General features: G+C 36.6%; 1 protein-coding gene across 2 annotated transcripts in view; it reads left to right on the plus strand.

Annotated features, from left to right (window-relative positions):
• Positions 1-3,389: 3,389 nt before the first annotated feature.
• The window catches only part of LOC128663450 (uncharacterized), a 130,565-nt gene continuing 118,264 nt past the window's right edge, over positions 3,390-15,690 (plus strand). The window contains exon 1 of one of the 2 annotated variants that reach the window (XM_053717779.1): positions 3,390-3,504. The gene's annotated coding sequence lies outside the window, so the exon portion shown is untranslated. The remainder of the gene's footprint in view (positions 3,505-15,690) is intronic. The other variant, XM_053717780.1, reaches the window with a different exon arrangement.

Consider the following 15,690-nt stretch of genomic DNA (forward strand, 5'->3'; position numbering starts at 1 on the left):
AGCAAACATAAGGAACAAACAAAAAACATGGCAGCTCAGGGTTAGCTAGTTTAAAAAAAAAAACAAGAAAGGGAGATTTTTTTCCAACAGACTATGACAAAACAGCCACATCCTTCATTGACTTAAAAATGTAGAATAAAAAGAAAGTGTCACAACCTAATCCCACACTGCATGAGGACATCAAAACAATTATCCACAAGACATTCAACATATATTCACTGCAATAAATGGATTGTGATTAGCTATGGCATTGTCAAGCATGATATATTAAAACTAATTTGTTTTAATGCAAAACTGTCCCAACTTATAGTTAAAAAAAAAATCATCTTAAATAAGCCTCCTTACTGTAAAATAAGGGTGATTTGTCAACAATACGGTAGTTTTGGGGTAACTGCTTCATAAAAACCCTAAATGTTCCATAATATCATTATTCTCTGTGTACACTAAACAAAATAGCAGTAACTATAGATATACAACAGTTTTGTAACTATGGAGAAAGTTATGTATTCTATTTTGACACTTGAGGAGCTTGAGGAATAGTTATGGATTCTTTTAGAAGGGGGAAAAAAATTATGGAAAGGTTGCATTATTCAGAACTTTTCAGAAGTGGCAAGAATAATAAGCATTGCACACAAAAAATTTTTTTACATTGCAGATTTTTCTTTAACAGTTAAAGAAAAATCTGCAATTAAGTTTAACCCATTTACTGCCCTCTGTAAAAGCTAACAGATCAATTACCATATAAAAGAATCATAGAGGTGAAGTACATAGTAGTGGAACAAACCACATAAACCCAAATTCAATCACAGACTTCACTCAGGACCTTCATCATTCATAATGATTTGAAAAAGCCCTCCAAGAGCGCTGCAAACCCCGCGAGAGAAGCATACTCAGTTGGGGAGGGAAATTCAAAGCATCACAGAAAGGGCGCGCAACATCGAGAGGAGTCTGCAGGCCAGAGCAACTTAAGTTAGCCATGACCACCGGGAGAGGAACTGAGCAGCGCCATAAGCTTTTGGCATGTTTTTAAACTTTAAAGTAACTCTTAAGGCACCTGCTAGTCCCTCCTCCACTCTCCAGACCACCTGACTATATTGTCTTTGGTTTAGGGGCCAGGCCGGCTTCAGTTAGAAGACCGGGAGTGCTGGGGTGGAATAGAGGTGGCCGGGAGGGAAGCAGCAAGTAGCAGTAGTGGGGTTTAAAAAAAAAGTGTCCCCTAATCACTCACCTATATTGTACCCTGCAGCCGCACCACTGCCCATCACCACGCTGCTTGGTCGGGAGAGGAAGTGAGCGCCAAAAGCTTTTGACATGTTTAAACTTTAAAGTAACTGTTAAGGCACCTGCTAGTCCCTCCTCCGCTCTCCAGACCACCTGACTATATCGTCATTGGTTTAGGGACCAGGCCGGCTTATGTTAGAAGACCGGGACTGCTGGGGTGGAATGGAGGCGGCCGGGAGGGAAGCAGCAAGTAGCAGTAGTGGGGTTTAAAAAAAAACTGTGTCCCAATCACTTACCTATATTGTACACTGCAGCCGCACTGCCCATCACCGCACTGCATCACTGTGTGCTTGGCCCACATGTCACTACAAAACATATCCACAGTGACAGCACAGCAGTCAGTGAGTGCGGTTATGGTGGGCGGGGCTAAGGTAGGCGGCAGCCCACCGGGCATCTGCCCGGTATGCCCTATGGTCAGTCCGGGCCTTGTAAGACCCACATTAAAGGGACACTGAACCCAACTTTTTTTCTTTCGTGATTCAGGTAGAGCATGCAATTTTACACAACTTTCTAATTTACTCCTATTATTACATTTTCTTCATTCTCTTGGTATCTTTATTTGAAATGCAAGAATGTAAGTTTAGATGCCGGCCCATATTTGGTGAACAACCTTGGTTGTTCTTGCTGATTGGTGGATAAATTCACCCACCAATAAACAAGTGATGTCCAGTGTACTGAACCAAAAATAGCCTAGACATATAAATAAATATATTTATATGTATTTATATGTGTATATATGTATATTCAAAAGATACAACAAAGGTTTTTTTTGGTTAAGCACACCACAAAAAGACTATTTGCAACCTAGCACATACATTGTGAAAGTGCTACGAAGGTGACCAGCAATGATTAATTGAAAAAAACAAGAAAGTGTAGGTGCACATTCTACCACTAGAGTCCACATAGTTATAGCATTTTAAATATATACTTCAATTTGCTAAATATACTTGCACTGTTCAAATAAGATTGGGGATAGACATCTCACACAATAATATCGACTTATATTTAAATTGCAAAGAATATTATCAGAAAAATATGCTTTTAAATAAAAATGGGATCTTAGTCACGCAATATGATCATATTCTGCTAAGCCAGTCTACCACTTACAAGGTGTCCCAAATCAGACTGGTCCTATGCTAATCAGTATCCACACTGCAGCAAATTATGTTTATGCAGAGTTCCTTAGCTATATATATATATATATATATATATATATATATATATATATATATATATATATATATATATATATATATATATATATATATATATAACTGGGTGGTGTGCATTAACCAAAAGGAGGGTTTGGTCAGCTCCCTAATTTAAAAGATACAACAAAGGGTTTTTTTGGTTAAGCACACCACAAAAAGACTATTTGCAACCTAGCACACACATTGTGGAAGTGATACCAAGGTGACCAGCAATGATTAATTGAAAAAAACAAGAAAGTGTAGGTGCACATTCTACCACTAGAGTCCACATAGTTATAGCATATTTAAATATATACTTCAATTTGCTAAATATACTTGCACTGTTCAAATAAGATTGGGGATAGACATCTCACACAATAATATCGACATGTATGCCCTATGGTCAGTCCGGGCCTGGTAAGACCCACATTAAAGGGACACTGAACCCAACTTTTTTTCTTTCGTGATTCAGGTAGAGCATGCAATTTTAAACAACTTTCTAATTTACTCCTATTATTAAATTTTCTTCATTCTCTGGGTATCTTTATTTGAAATGCAAGAATGTAAGTTTAGATGCCGGCCCATATTTGGTGAACAACCTTGGTTGTTCTTGCTGATTGGTGGATAAATTCACCCACCAATAAACAAGTGATGTCCAGTGTACTAAACCAAAAATAGCCTAGACATATAAATAAATATATTTATATGTATTTATATGTGTAGATATGTATATTCATACATGTATACACGTACAGTATAACCCCAAATGTATATATTTATATACATTCTACTAGGACACAAAAATGATGACCTTTTAAGAATCATAGACACACTCCTTAATTTTAAAGCAGGTCTGACAGCAGTTTGTTTATACAAATTATACAGACAGAAAGGGAGGAGCAGTATAACAGCAAAAATCACAGAGGATGCAGGAAAGAGGAGTCTGGGCCATAGAGGGAGTCAGATAGTGGGCTTCATTATCCACCGCAGCTGCCTGCAGTACAGTGTTCACCATCAGATTTGCATGGTACAGGTAACTCAATTGTGCTGATTTTTTTTGTCTGCTTTGCAATAATCTAAGGTAGATTTCTAATTATAAAGTTATTTCTTCAGCAATTTAACATTTGCATTATGCTTTTTTATTGTTTGATCTCTAAGCTCAATTACTAGAATCCAAAATGCAGTTCATTTTCTTCATGATGTTGTAGATTTTCTGACTCTGGTACATTTAATACAGTGATTGTGTTACTCCTGCTCCACACAAGGGATTGAAGTAGTCTGAAGAGACTGGAAAGAACCAGACACCATTAAGTGTATACATGTTCTGACAATGCATTTCTTATAATTTTTCTACATAAATTTTACACACTCTACAATCTTTCTTTGAAACAGAACACTCCTATCATGTATATTTTGCTAGTCTTCTATATGCAGTATAACATTTTTTTTTTACAATAAAGGTGCATTCAACTTCCCCCTTTGCTTTAACTTTATTATTTCAATTTCACAGTTTAATAACTAATTGAGCATATTCAATTCTTCACATAGACAATTAACTTATTTTGCTTCTTCAGTCAATTCATAAAAATGTATTTCACATGTATCAAATTACAAAAAATATAAAAAAGTGTTAAAATATTACACACAGTGCACAAAATATACATATATTATAACAAACCAATAGGATGAGTGAAAAAAAGTCCTTTTATTAAAGTGGTCCTTAAAAATCCACTTTGTATCTGGTACTCACGCTCTTCTGAGCCACGATTAGCTCAAAAGATAATAGCTCTATATAACTCTCCCAGAAATCCAGGTCTTCTTCATATGACATTTATTTAAAACAATTTAAAATATAGGTAATATTTACCCTTTATCTGTGTATTAATTCCGGTAAACATCTCTCTAGACCTCGAACCACTTGGGGATTCTACAAACAAAGAGCTGAGGATGGTGTGGGAAAAAGCCTGAAGGAAGGGACTTACTGGTATCACAATAGGATGTAATAGGACTCTGCTGTATGTACCGGAATTGTTTTATAGCTCTTTGTTTGTACAATCATGTAGTGTATCTAGACTTTAGCAAAGCATTTGACTTTGTTCCACAAAGTGTATTGCCTTTGGGTTGATGCTAAGATTGTTAAATCGTTACATTGCTGACTTAAAGGGACGTAATACCCAAATGTTGAAGCACTTGAAAGGGATGCAGCATAGCTATAAAAAGCTGACTAGAAAATATCACCTAAACATCTCTACGTAAAAAAAGGAAGACATTTAACTCTAAGTATTAACACCCCACTATAAAGAGACTTTAAGCTGCCAGTAAGGATGCTTGTCCCAGGACAAGCTAGGGAGTGTACAGCTGGCATGTCAGGCACAGTCATGTTAGATTTAAGTGAAATCTCATGAGATCATTGCAAACCATTGCAAGATCTCAGCTGCTTGGCTATTGTGTTTTCTTTTTTTTTTAACTTGCAGCTTAACAGCAGCTCTAAATGTTCACAGAGCGCTTACTCTAGTGAGCTAAATAAAGTTTGAGGTAAACTATCTTCCTTTTTTACATAGAGATGTTCAGGTGATATTTTTGTGTCAGCTTTTTATAGTTATGCTGCATCACTTACAAGTGATTTAGCATATGAGTATTTTGTCCCTTTAAGGATTGAAGGCAGAGTGTTTCAATTAATGAAGTACCTGCAAATGAGGGGTCAGTTACTAGTGGTGTTCCCCATCGGTCTGTTATTGCGCCTGTTTTGTTTGACATGTTCATTAAAGGGACACTGAACCCAAATTTTTTCTTTTGTAATTCAGAAACAGCATGCAATTTTAAGCAACTTTCTAATTTACTCCTATTATCAATTTTTCTTCATTCTCTTGCTATCATTATTTGAAAAAGAAGGCATCTAAGCTTTTTTTTGGTTTCAGTACTATGGACAGCACTTTTTTATTGGTGGATGAATGTATCCACCAATCAGCAAGGACAACCCAGGTTGTTAACCAAAAATGGGCCGGCATCTAAACTTACATTCTTGCATTTCAAATAAAGATACCAAGAGAATGAAGAAAATGTGATAATAGGAGTAAATTAGAAAGTTGCTTAAAATGTCATGCTCAATCTGGATCACGAAAGAAAATTTTTGGGTACAGTGTCCCTTTAATTATATTGGAAGTGGGCTCCAGGGAAAGTTTTAGGAAAGGGGAGAAAGGAAGCGCATCTCCAGGCATAGCACAGATGGCAGCTGATTCCCAGTCACAGACGCTCAGGGCAGCATGTAAAACAGAAATTGAAACATCCATAGAAGTCAAGTAACAAGGTACAAACCAGAAGACAAGGCTATGTGCCCACGACAGGATTCAATATAACAAGGAGAGAGGCAGCACACCAAAGCATCCAATAAAATTCAGAGTTTATTGCAGTTGAATACAAAACATACAACTCATGGACATGGGGATAAAAAGGGGGCGTGTCCTTATGCGTTTTGTGCCATGCAGCACTTATTCATAGGTAAATGCTAGAATCATACCACAACACCTATATACCCAGCGCAATCATGTCTTCGTAACAGGTAACCATTATTGCGCTACTGCATACAGGAAACAATTTAACAGTGTCATCACATATAAGAGAAAATAACACAAAGATTACAACAAGTAATACATATGAAAGCACTAACTGATCAAATACATAAAATAGTAGATAGAAAAAAATAAGCAATAATTACTAGATAGGACAAGGGCTTAATAAATACAAAAAGAATCTCACTGATTACAAAATAAAATATTGCTGACTTTGAGAGAATTGAACAACATCGCAGATACCAATGCAAACAAGAGATATATCAAAGGTGCTACATTCGCAAGGCTACAAACACTTAACAATATATTAAACTTGATTTATGAATACATTTCAATTATTATAAAGTAACCAACCCTTATAGCCTCTTTGTTGTATGAGTAGTGCAATGTCAATTAACTGACAAGTACCTCCCTATAGACAGAAATATCTAACAAAATCTAGACTTTATATAAACTGTCCGATTTCTAAAGAGTAATACATTAGAAGTGAAAGACCACAATTGATTTTAAATATTCCATACTGTGATTCAAATAATGACTATCAACATAGGTACAGACACAATCATAATGATGTCCACATAAAATTTAACACTCTTATACTGTCTAATGACATTCCTATTTTCAATGTTCAAATTTTAAAGAGACAGAACCAACATTGTATATACTTTTCAAAACAATTACATTTATGTGTGTCTAAAAGAAACAATCCTATTCTGATTCTAAATAAGAGTAGACAGTATAACTTTAAAAATTATTATAAACAACAAATAACGATCAAGTACTACGTGATAATTAGTCATCAAACAAACTAATATCCCATTCTTTGTTTAAACCATTTGGTTCTCTAGTGTTCAACATAAAAATCTAAGATAGTTCTTTCTTAGTCAGAATCTTATATTTATTAACGCCCCTAGAACGCACCTTAGCAATATCAATTACTTTTACATTGAAGTTAGGCATGTGAGTAAAATGAAAGCCATTGAAATGTCTAGCTATAGTGGAATCCTTATCATAGTTCTTGATATCTCTCTTATGTTCACCAATTCGTGACCTTAGACAACGTGACATTTGACCCACATATTGGGCATGGCATAAATTGCATTCTAAGAGGTAAACCACAAAAGTGGTACCACAATTAGCATAATGCTCAGTCTTAAATGCCACTCCAGTATGATTGCTGACAAAAATATCACCCTTCGCAATAACTTCATAAGTACTACAATTACGTGAGAGGCATTTAAAGGTACCCTCTTGTTAAGCCAAACTCCTTTGTTATCACTTCTAATGCTTGTGACTAAACTGTGTGATAACTTATTCCCTAAAGTAGGCACTTTTTTAGCAACAAATTTAACTTGATCAATATAAGGAGATAAAATATCATCACCTTTTAAAAAAATGCCAAAATATGTTTGACAATCTTCCAGATCTCTTGATATTGTATAGAGAATTCTGTAGAAAACACTATAGTGTCTCCACTAAAACTCCCCATCACCCCTGAGACTTTTACATTTTACACTTGACAATGGCTTATCCTTTATCTCCTTAAGAGCCTTTTAAAGTGAGTTTAAACCATCACCCCTGGCCAATAACCTCTCTGTAAGTTTAACAGCTTGTGCATCAAATAGTACATCAGAAGAGGCATTCCTCCTTAACCTCAAATACTGACTCTTCGGTATAGACTTAACTAGTTGCTTTGGATGACATGACTTAGCGTGGAGAATTGTATTGCCAAAGGTAGACTTTCTATAAGTATCAGTAATAACTAAATTCTGTTCAGAAGAGCCACAAAGTTTCAAATCTAGATACTCAACCATGGGTTTGTCAAAAATTCCTGTAAACCTAAGACCCAATTCATTGTTATTCACAAAGTTTAGGAAGTCGTCAAAAACAAATTTACCTTTAAAAATAAATATGAGATCATCTATATACCTCATATAGAGGTGCATATTGTTCTTAAATGGATTGATCTCAATTTAGAGAAAGTTGAGCTCCCAACACCCCATAAAAATATTTGCAAATGAGGGGGCGAATTTCGCCCTCATCGCCATACCACATGTTTGCAAATAATATTTGCCATCAAACATGAAAAAATTATGGGATAGCAGGAACTCTTCCGAAAATTAGTCCTATATCAGAGGAAATAGGAAATAGCCTGAATACCAAGATGATGAGGAATGCTAGAGTACAGTGAAACCACATCTATCATCACCCACCCAAAATCAGCATGCCAATTAATGTTATCCAACAAAGAGATAAGATAACTGGGGGTGGCGAGGGAAATGAAGTGGGTTGAAATTCTTATATTCAAGGACTGAATCACTTTGTATAATACTTATAGTCCCAGAATCCCAGAACCTAATGCAATAATATACATAGAAATGTACAAATATGTGTGCAAGAGAGATTTGCAACACACAAAGAGAAAGATTGCAGGTTGCTGGATTGTGTAATAACTGTACCCACTGTAGATAAAGGTCAGACACATAAAGAATAAGTAAGTATCAAAATCATCCGATCATTCACATTTATACTAAATAACTTTATTAGTGAAAAAATATATTGAAAGTCCGGCTGGACTCATACACATGCACACACACACATACTATTAAAACTAGCTGGAACTCAGATAATATTATTGGTATATCAGATAGCACTCCCGTATTCAAATTATAGTAACTAGCAGGGAATCTAAACTATTTATAGTGTTGCAATATTGAACCCTGTTAGTATATAATAGATTATAGACAGCAAGAAAAAATAATTGCTGTATTAGTTAGTCCTCCTTTAAGGCAAGTCTACACTATTAGGATAGGCAAAAACACTGTATAGTCTGAAGTGCTGGGTATTAGTGCATGAATTAGCCAACCCAAGCACAGCCTTAAATATCTGCGTGTTTGAGTCCTAAACTGAGTGAGAGTTGCACTGAGATTATTGTTAACGATACTATTGCTAGTAATAGTTCAAGTGGTCAATATATAGGCCCCATAGATATAAAATATAAGCCTGGATTAAAGAGACAAAATATGTTGAGTGCCTCTTATTGAGCCACAATATAGCTGTTTGCCGTGGTATTTGTGACCTGGTATTCAGGGTGGATATATTTGAACAAATTAGCATAGACCGATATTGTTTGCTACAAACTAACAGACCTTGTCGTAATTTTACCACATCCAATAGTAGTGCTTGATAAGCTAGTTTGAATGTGGTGCAGAAAGCCTGCTTTTTAATTAATATAAGTCGCTATTGTTTGCTGCAAACTAACAAGCGTGTCAGCAATTATAACACATCACACCATAGTGCTTAATCAGCCAGTTTGAATGCTGTGCAGTTAGTCTGCTTATTACCGTAAATTTATGAGTTTTAGAAATCTGACCCCTATTATCGGCCAGAAAATTACCACTGAAATACTTAGAGATATCCCATTACAAACAGCCACCAAGTTAAATCGTCTACATTAGACGTGAATGAGGACTAAGCTATAAAAAGGTCTCTTCTATAGCGGAGACCTGATTACTTTTAACTGTCTATGAATATTGGAATAATATCAAGAGTGCTAGCACTGAGTCAGCAAATTAAAAATTGGGGGTTCAGTAACCCCGTGTTCGAACACGGGGTTACTGAACCCCCAATTTTTAATTTGCTGACTCAGTGCTAGCACTCTTGATATTATTCCAATATTCATAGACAGTTAAAAGTAATCAGGTCTCCGCTATAGAAGAGACCTTTTTATAGCTTAGTCCTCATTCACGTCTAATGTAGACGATTTAACTTGGTGGCTGTTTGTAATGGGATATCTCTAAGTATTTCAGTGGTAATTTTCTGGCCGATAATAGGGGTCAGATTTCTAAAACTCATAAATTTACGGTAATAAGCAGACTAACTGCACAGCATTCAAACTGGCTGATTAAGCACTATGGTGTGATGTGTTATAATTGCTGACACGCTTGTTAGTTTGCAGCAAACAATAGCGACTTATATTAATTAAAAAGCAGGCTTTCTGCACCACATTCAAACTAGCTTATCAAGCACTACTATTGGATGTGGTAAAATTACGACAAGGTCTGTTAGTTTGTAGCAAACAATATCGGTCTATGCTAATTTGTTCAAATATATCCACCCTGAATACCAGGTCACAAATACCACGGCAAACAGCTATATTGTGGCTCAATAAGAGGCACTCAACATATTTTGTCTCTTTAATCCAGGCTTATATTTTATATCTATGGGGCCTATATATTGACCACTTGAACTATTACTAGCAATAGTATCGTTAACAATAATCTCAGTGCAACTCTCACTCAGTTTAGGACTCAAACACGCAGATATTTAAGGCTGTGCTTGGGTTGGCTAATTCATGCACTAATACCCAGCACTTCAGACTATACAGTGTTTTTGCCTATCCTAATAGTGTAGACTTGCCTTAAAGGAGGACTAACTAATACAGCAATTATTTTTTCTTGCTGTCTATAATCTATTATATACTAACAGGGTTCAATATTGCAACACTATAAATAGTTTAGATTCCCTGCTAGTTACTATAATTTGAATACGGGAGTGCTATCTGATATACCAATAATATTATCTGAGTTCCAGCTAGTTTTAATAGTATGTGTGTGTGTGCATGTGTATGAGTCCAGCCGGACTTTCAATATATTTTTTCACTAATAAAGTTATTTAGTATAAATGTGAATGATCGGATGATTTTGATACTTACTTATTCTTTATGTGTCTGACCTTTATCTACAGTGGGTACAGTTATTACACAATCCAGCAACCTGCAATCTTTCTCTTTGTGTGTTGCAAATCTCTCTTGCACACATATTTGTACATTTCTAAAGAGATAAGATAGCCTGAGTCTCGTAAATAACTGCTCAGACTCCTCACCATTGGTTGCAAAATTGAGTCAACCCACTCAGACAATGGCTCAAACAAGGAGCTAATCCCAGAAATAATGGGACGGCCTGGTGAATTGACCATTCATTTATGTGTTTTGGGCAGGTGATGAAAGATGGGTGTCACTGGATACTCAGGTATTAGGGAACATTTTTCATTTTCAGTCAAAATTCCTAGTGCTTCATCAAGATTTTTTTTCCAATTTCTGCTTGAAAATATTTACCAGATTACAAGTAAGTTGCCTATAGGTGGCTTTGTCACCCAATTGTCTCAGGGCCTCTTTCAAATAGTCAGTTTTGTTGAGAACCACAACATTGCCACCCTTGTCTGCAGACCGGATGACAATGTCGCGGCTCTCCCGCAACTGATTAAGTGCCAAACTCTCTCGTGAACTCAAGTTAGGTGAATGAACAGATACACCTCCAGTCTTAACCATCTCACTCAATTTTAGAACATCCAGTTCTACTCTTTTCTGGAATAAATGTATGTATGTACCTATAGATTGTATAGGTTAAAAACCTGATGCAACCCTTTTGGGCTTTAGAATGAGTCATCAGGTCCCCCATCACCAGGATCCAAATCTCTTAATTTTTCCAAAGACGATACCTCATCAAAGGTTACATGAGAATAAAAATTTATGTTTTCAGGGTCTGTGTGATGGGTATCTGTTAAGACACTGGCATTTACAAAGGGCTGAATATTGTTACAAGCAACAGACAATTGAATATTATCCTTCTCAGGATCATAAAAAAATCTTTTCAAAGCTAGTTTGCGTACAAACTTATTTATATCCAATAATATAGTGAAAGGTGAAAAAAACATGTGTGGGAGCAAACCCCAAACCTCTAGATAACACTTTGACATGATCATCATTTAAAGGAAAGTCCAATAAATTTAGGACTGCAAGGGCTAATCCTTCTTCTGTCTTCTTTTTGAGGCTCTTCTTCTTCCTCCTTCTTCCCGCTCTTCTCATCCTTTTCCTTTCCCTAAAAGGAGTTTCTTGCTCTTGCTCTTAATTTTCGGATGTACCACAGGTTCACTTTCTTCTGACTCCATAATACTAGGACCCTGTAACAACAAAAGTGGGTTGGGGAGAGAGGAGGAAGAGGAAGAATCAGGATCACTGTCCTCTGAAGTGACAGAATTTTGTTCTGAAGTGTCTAGTTCTGTTGATGAAAAAAACACTCTTCAATCAGAACTATTTTTCTTTAATATAGACTTTGATTGATATGCTGATTATCACACTAATTTACATTAAGCAGAAGCTAGTTTTCAATATTAGACTAAATCAGTAGAAATCTATTTGGCCCAGCCTTCCTTCACTATTGGTAGACACTATGGCGGATTTCCCAATCACTCAACAAGAGGGGATGAAGGCAATAAAGTTTACACAACAACTGGGTGTACATTTACTCGCATTGTTTCATTCCATAGACCAAGGTGTCCAATTTTCAAAATCTTTGTTGAAAGCTCTTATTACTGTAATTGTTTTTTTTTTACCAAAACTTGGTAAAAGATATGCAAAAATACTAGCAATGTGATTCAATTGCCACTTGCCCACCCTAATACATATGGGTTTTATCTTGCGACAAAGGGCAAAAAGATAAAACCACAAGAGTAGTTCAGTTGATGCACTATTAAGTACCTCTCTGATATTACTTACTTTCTACAGATGCAGAGAAGGCTTTTGACAAGGTGGAATGGCAATTCCTCTGACCCACTCTCTCTCGGTTTGGACTTCCACAGAAGTTCATCAATAGCATTCAGGCATTATATACAAGCCCTATAATTAGAGTCCAAGCACATAGGAATACTTCTAGAGGTTTTGCGATTAGAGATCTCAGCAGACAAGAGTGCCCATTGTCACTCTCCTGTTTGCACTGACAGTAGGGTTCTTGCAGCGTATATAGGAGATCCTTATGAGATTATAGGTGTTTCTATTGATTCTTTAAAACACATTTTATTTTCACAGATTAAATCTTATTCACTCTAGCATCACCTACTACCTCTCTCACAGTACTTTTAGAGACCCTAACCACTTATAAACAATGCTCCAATTTCTCAATAAATATTGGCAAATTAGCCATTATGCATATAAATGTGACTTTTAATGATAAGCCTTGTAAATATTTTTTTGATCTCTGATACTATTAATGCCTGGGTATAATACATTCATTATCCCCTCCAGTTATGTTTTGATCTAAATTTGAATGATCTCATTTACATGATAATTCAAGAACTACAGTCCTGGTATTAGCTTTTGGTTTAACGGTACAGTTTATCAATTTACTACCCCGCATTCTAGAACAACTTATATGGAACAACTCTAAATCAAGAGTGAACCATAATTCTCTATATCTTAGTAAGTAGGATGGGGGATTGGAGGTTCCCAATCTCTCCATTTATTAAAGTATAGAGCTATTTAGCGCTGTGGAATCTGTTGGGGCTCTACAAATAACCAATAATAATAATAATAATATTTACACATGTGATATCTGGGAATCAAGCTAGGGATTCTAGACCTTAAGTTCAACTGGAGGCCTTTCTTGTTAAACCCCCAGTTAGAATTATGTTGGCCTCCTACAAAATACAGATCCCCGAAAGTTGATTCAAACACCATTGATTTAGCAACATTATTAGTTTAGGATAAACTTTGTGCTTCTTTAAAACATATATCTATCCACTTTTGCCCACCCACTCCACTCCACCAAATCAGTCAATTGACCCACACTTTGCTAGATGGTTCTCATATTTCCAAATTCATTATTTCTATACATAGTACACATACAGAAGATTTCTTTAGACCCTAATACCCCTTGAACGTATTTGGTCCTTATCAGAGATGTATTGAAAATGTATCTATCACATATAAAATGCTCAGAGATACTACAAACATACCCCTCTTCAAAGCTCAAAGAGAATAGGAGCTCTACACTAACTTTGTTCAGGCAGATTACAAGTTTTTCTCTTGCAAGGTGTATCCAGTCCACTGATTCATCCTTTACTTGTGGGGTATTCTCATTCCCTACAGGAAGTGGCAAAGAGAGCACACAGCAGAGCTGTCCATATAGCTCCCCCTCTAGCTCCACTCCCCAGTCATTCTCTTTGCCGGCTCTAAGCACTAGGGTCTCTCTACGGGAGGGTAAAGTGAATGTGGTGTTAGATTTGTAGTTTTATATCTTCAATCAAAAGTTTGTTATTTTTAAATGGTACCGGTTTGTACTATTTACTCTCTAGCAGAAAAGTGATGAAGAATTCTGCTGAGAGGAAAATGATTTTAGCATGTTGTAACTAAAATCCACTGCTGTTCCCACACAGGACTGAGGAGTACCAGAAAACTTCAGTTGGGGGGAACAGTTTGCAGGCTTGACTGCAATGAGTTATGTTCAGTCATTTTTTTCTAGACAAGACTGAGATAATGCTAGAAGACTGACAAGATCCTCATGTGGGGAGGGTAAGCTATGTTCTGAGACTTAGTATAGAATTGAATGCTTACTTAACAGGGCTAAATAGGCTGGTTGACACTAATGCAGGGCAATCGATTATTTATTTTAAGAAATACTCGTGGGAGACACTTTTTAAGCACTTTGGAGTGTTTTTTTAGGGTTATTTTCCACATGGCATAAATTTAGTCACCTAGAAGTGATTTTGGTAGGCCTTACAACTCCGGAGTGGAGTGGGAGGGGCCTAATTTTGTGCCACAGATGCGCAGTTAGTATTGAAATACAGTTTCATGCTGCTTCACATGGAGGGTCCAGAGGCTGATTGAGGACTTAAAAGAAGCTTTATTTCCCCAAAACTGATCCCTAAGGGCAGGTAGGGCCACAGCAGTAATCTGTGGCAAGGTGCTGTAGTTAATTAACCGGTTGTTGGCTTTAGGCTGCTCCGGTTTGGGCATTAAGGGGTTAATCATTCTGAAACTTGTGGTGCAATCATATTAAAGCCTTAGGCACATACTGTGAAAATTTCAAAAGGATTGGTGCATTTTTCACTGTTTTGTAAAATTGTGTGCTCTTTTTATTTCTTAAAGGCACAGTAACGTTTTTTTCAAATTGTGTTTTTTTATTTGATTAAAGTGTTTTCCAAGCCTGCTTGTGTATAATACTAGTCTGTTAAACATGTCTGACACTAAGGAAAATCCTTGTTCAATGTGTTTAGAAGCCATGGTGGAACCCCCTCTCAGAATGTGTCCCAATTGCACTAATATGTCTATACACTTTACAGATCATATTGTTGCACTTAAAAGTGTGACCCTAGATGATTCTCAGACTGAAGGTAATGAGGATAGTCCGCCTACCTCTCCCCATGTGTCACAACCAGTTACGCCCGCTCAAGCGATGCCTAGTACCTCTAGTGCGTCTGCCCCTATTACATTGCAACAACTAGCGACAGTCATGGATAATTCCCTTGCGGCCTTTCTATCCAAACTGCCAGTTTTTCCTGCAAAGCGCGATAGCTCTGTTTTAAGAACAGATTATGAGCAGTCTGAAGCTTTGGTAGCCTTATCTGATGTACCCTCACAACACTCTGAAGTGGGGGTGAGAGATTGGATGTCTGAGGGAGAAATTTCCGACTCAGGAAAGGTTTCTCATCAGGCAGAATCAGATTCACTAGCGTTTAAATTTAAATTGGAACACCTCCGCGTATTGCTTAGGGAGGTATTAGCCACTCTGGATGATTGTGACCCTATGGTGGTTCCAGAGAAATTGTGTAAAATGGACAAATACCTAGAGGTCCCTGTATACACTGATGCGTTT

Source organism: Bombina bombina, chromosome 6 (assembly GCF_027579735.1).
Source record: "Bombina bombina isolate aBomBom1 chromosome 6, aBomBom1.pri, whole genome shotgun sequence".
In the NCBI taxonomy this organism is placed as follows: Eukaryota; Metazoa; Chordata; class Amphibia; order Anura; family Bombinatoridae; genus Bombina; species Bombina bombina.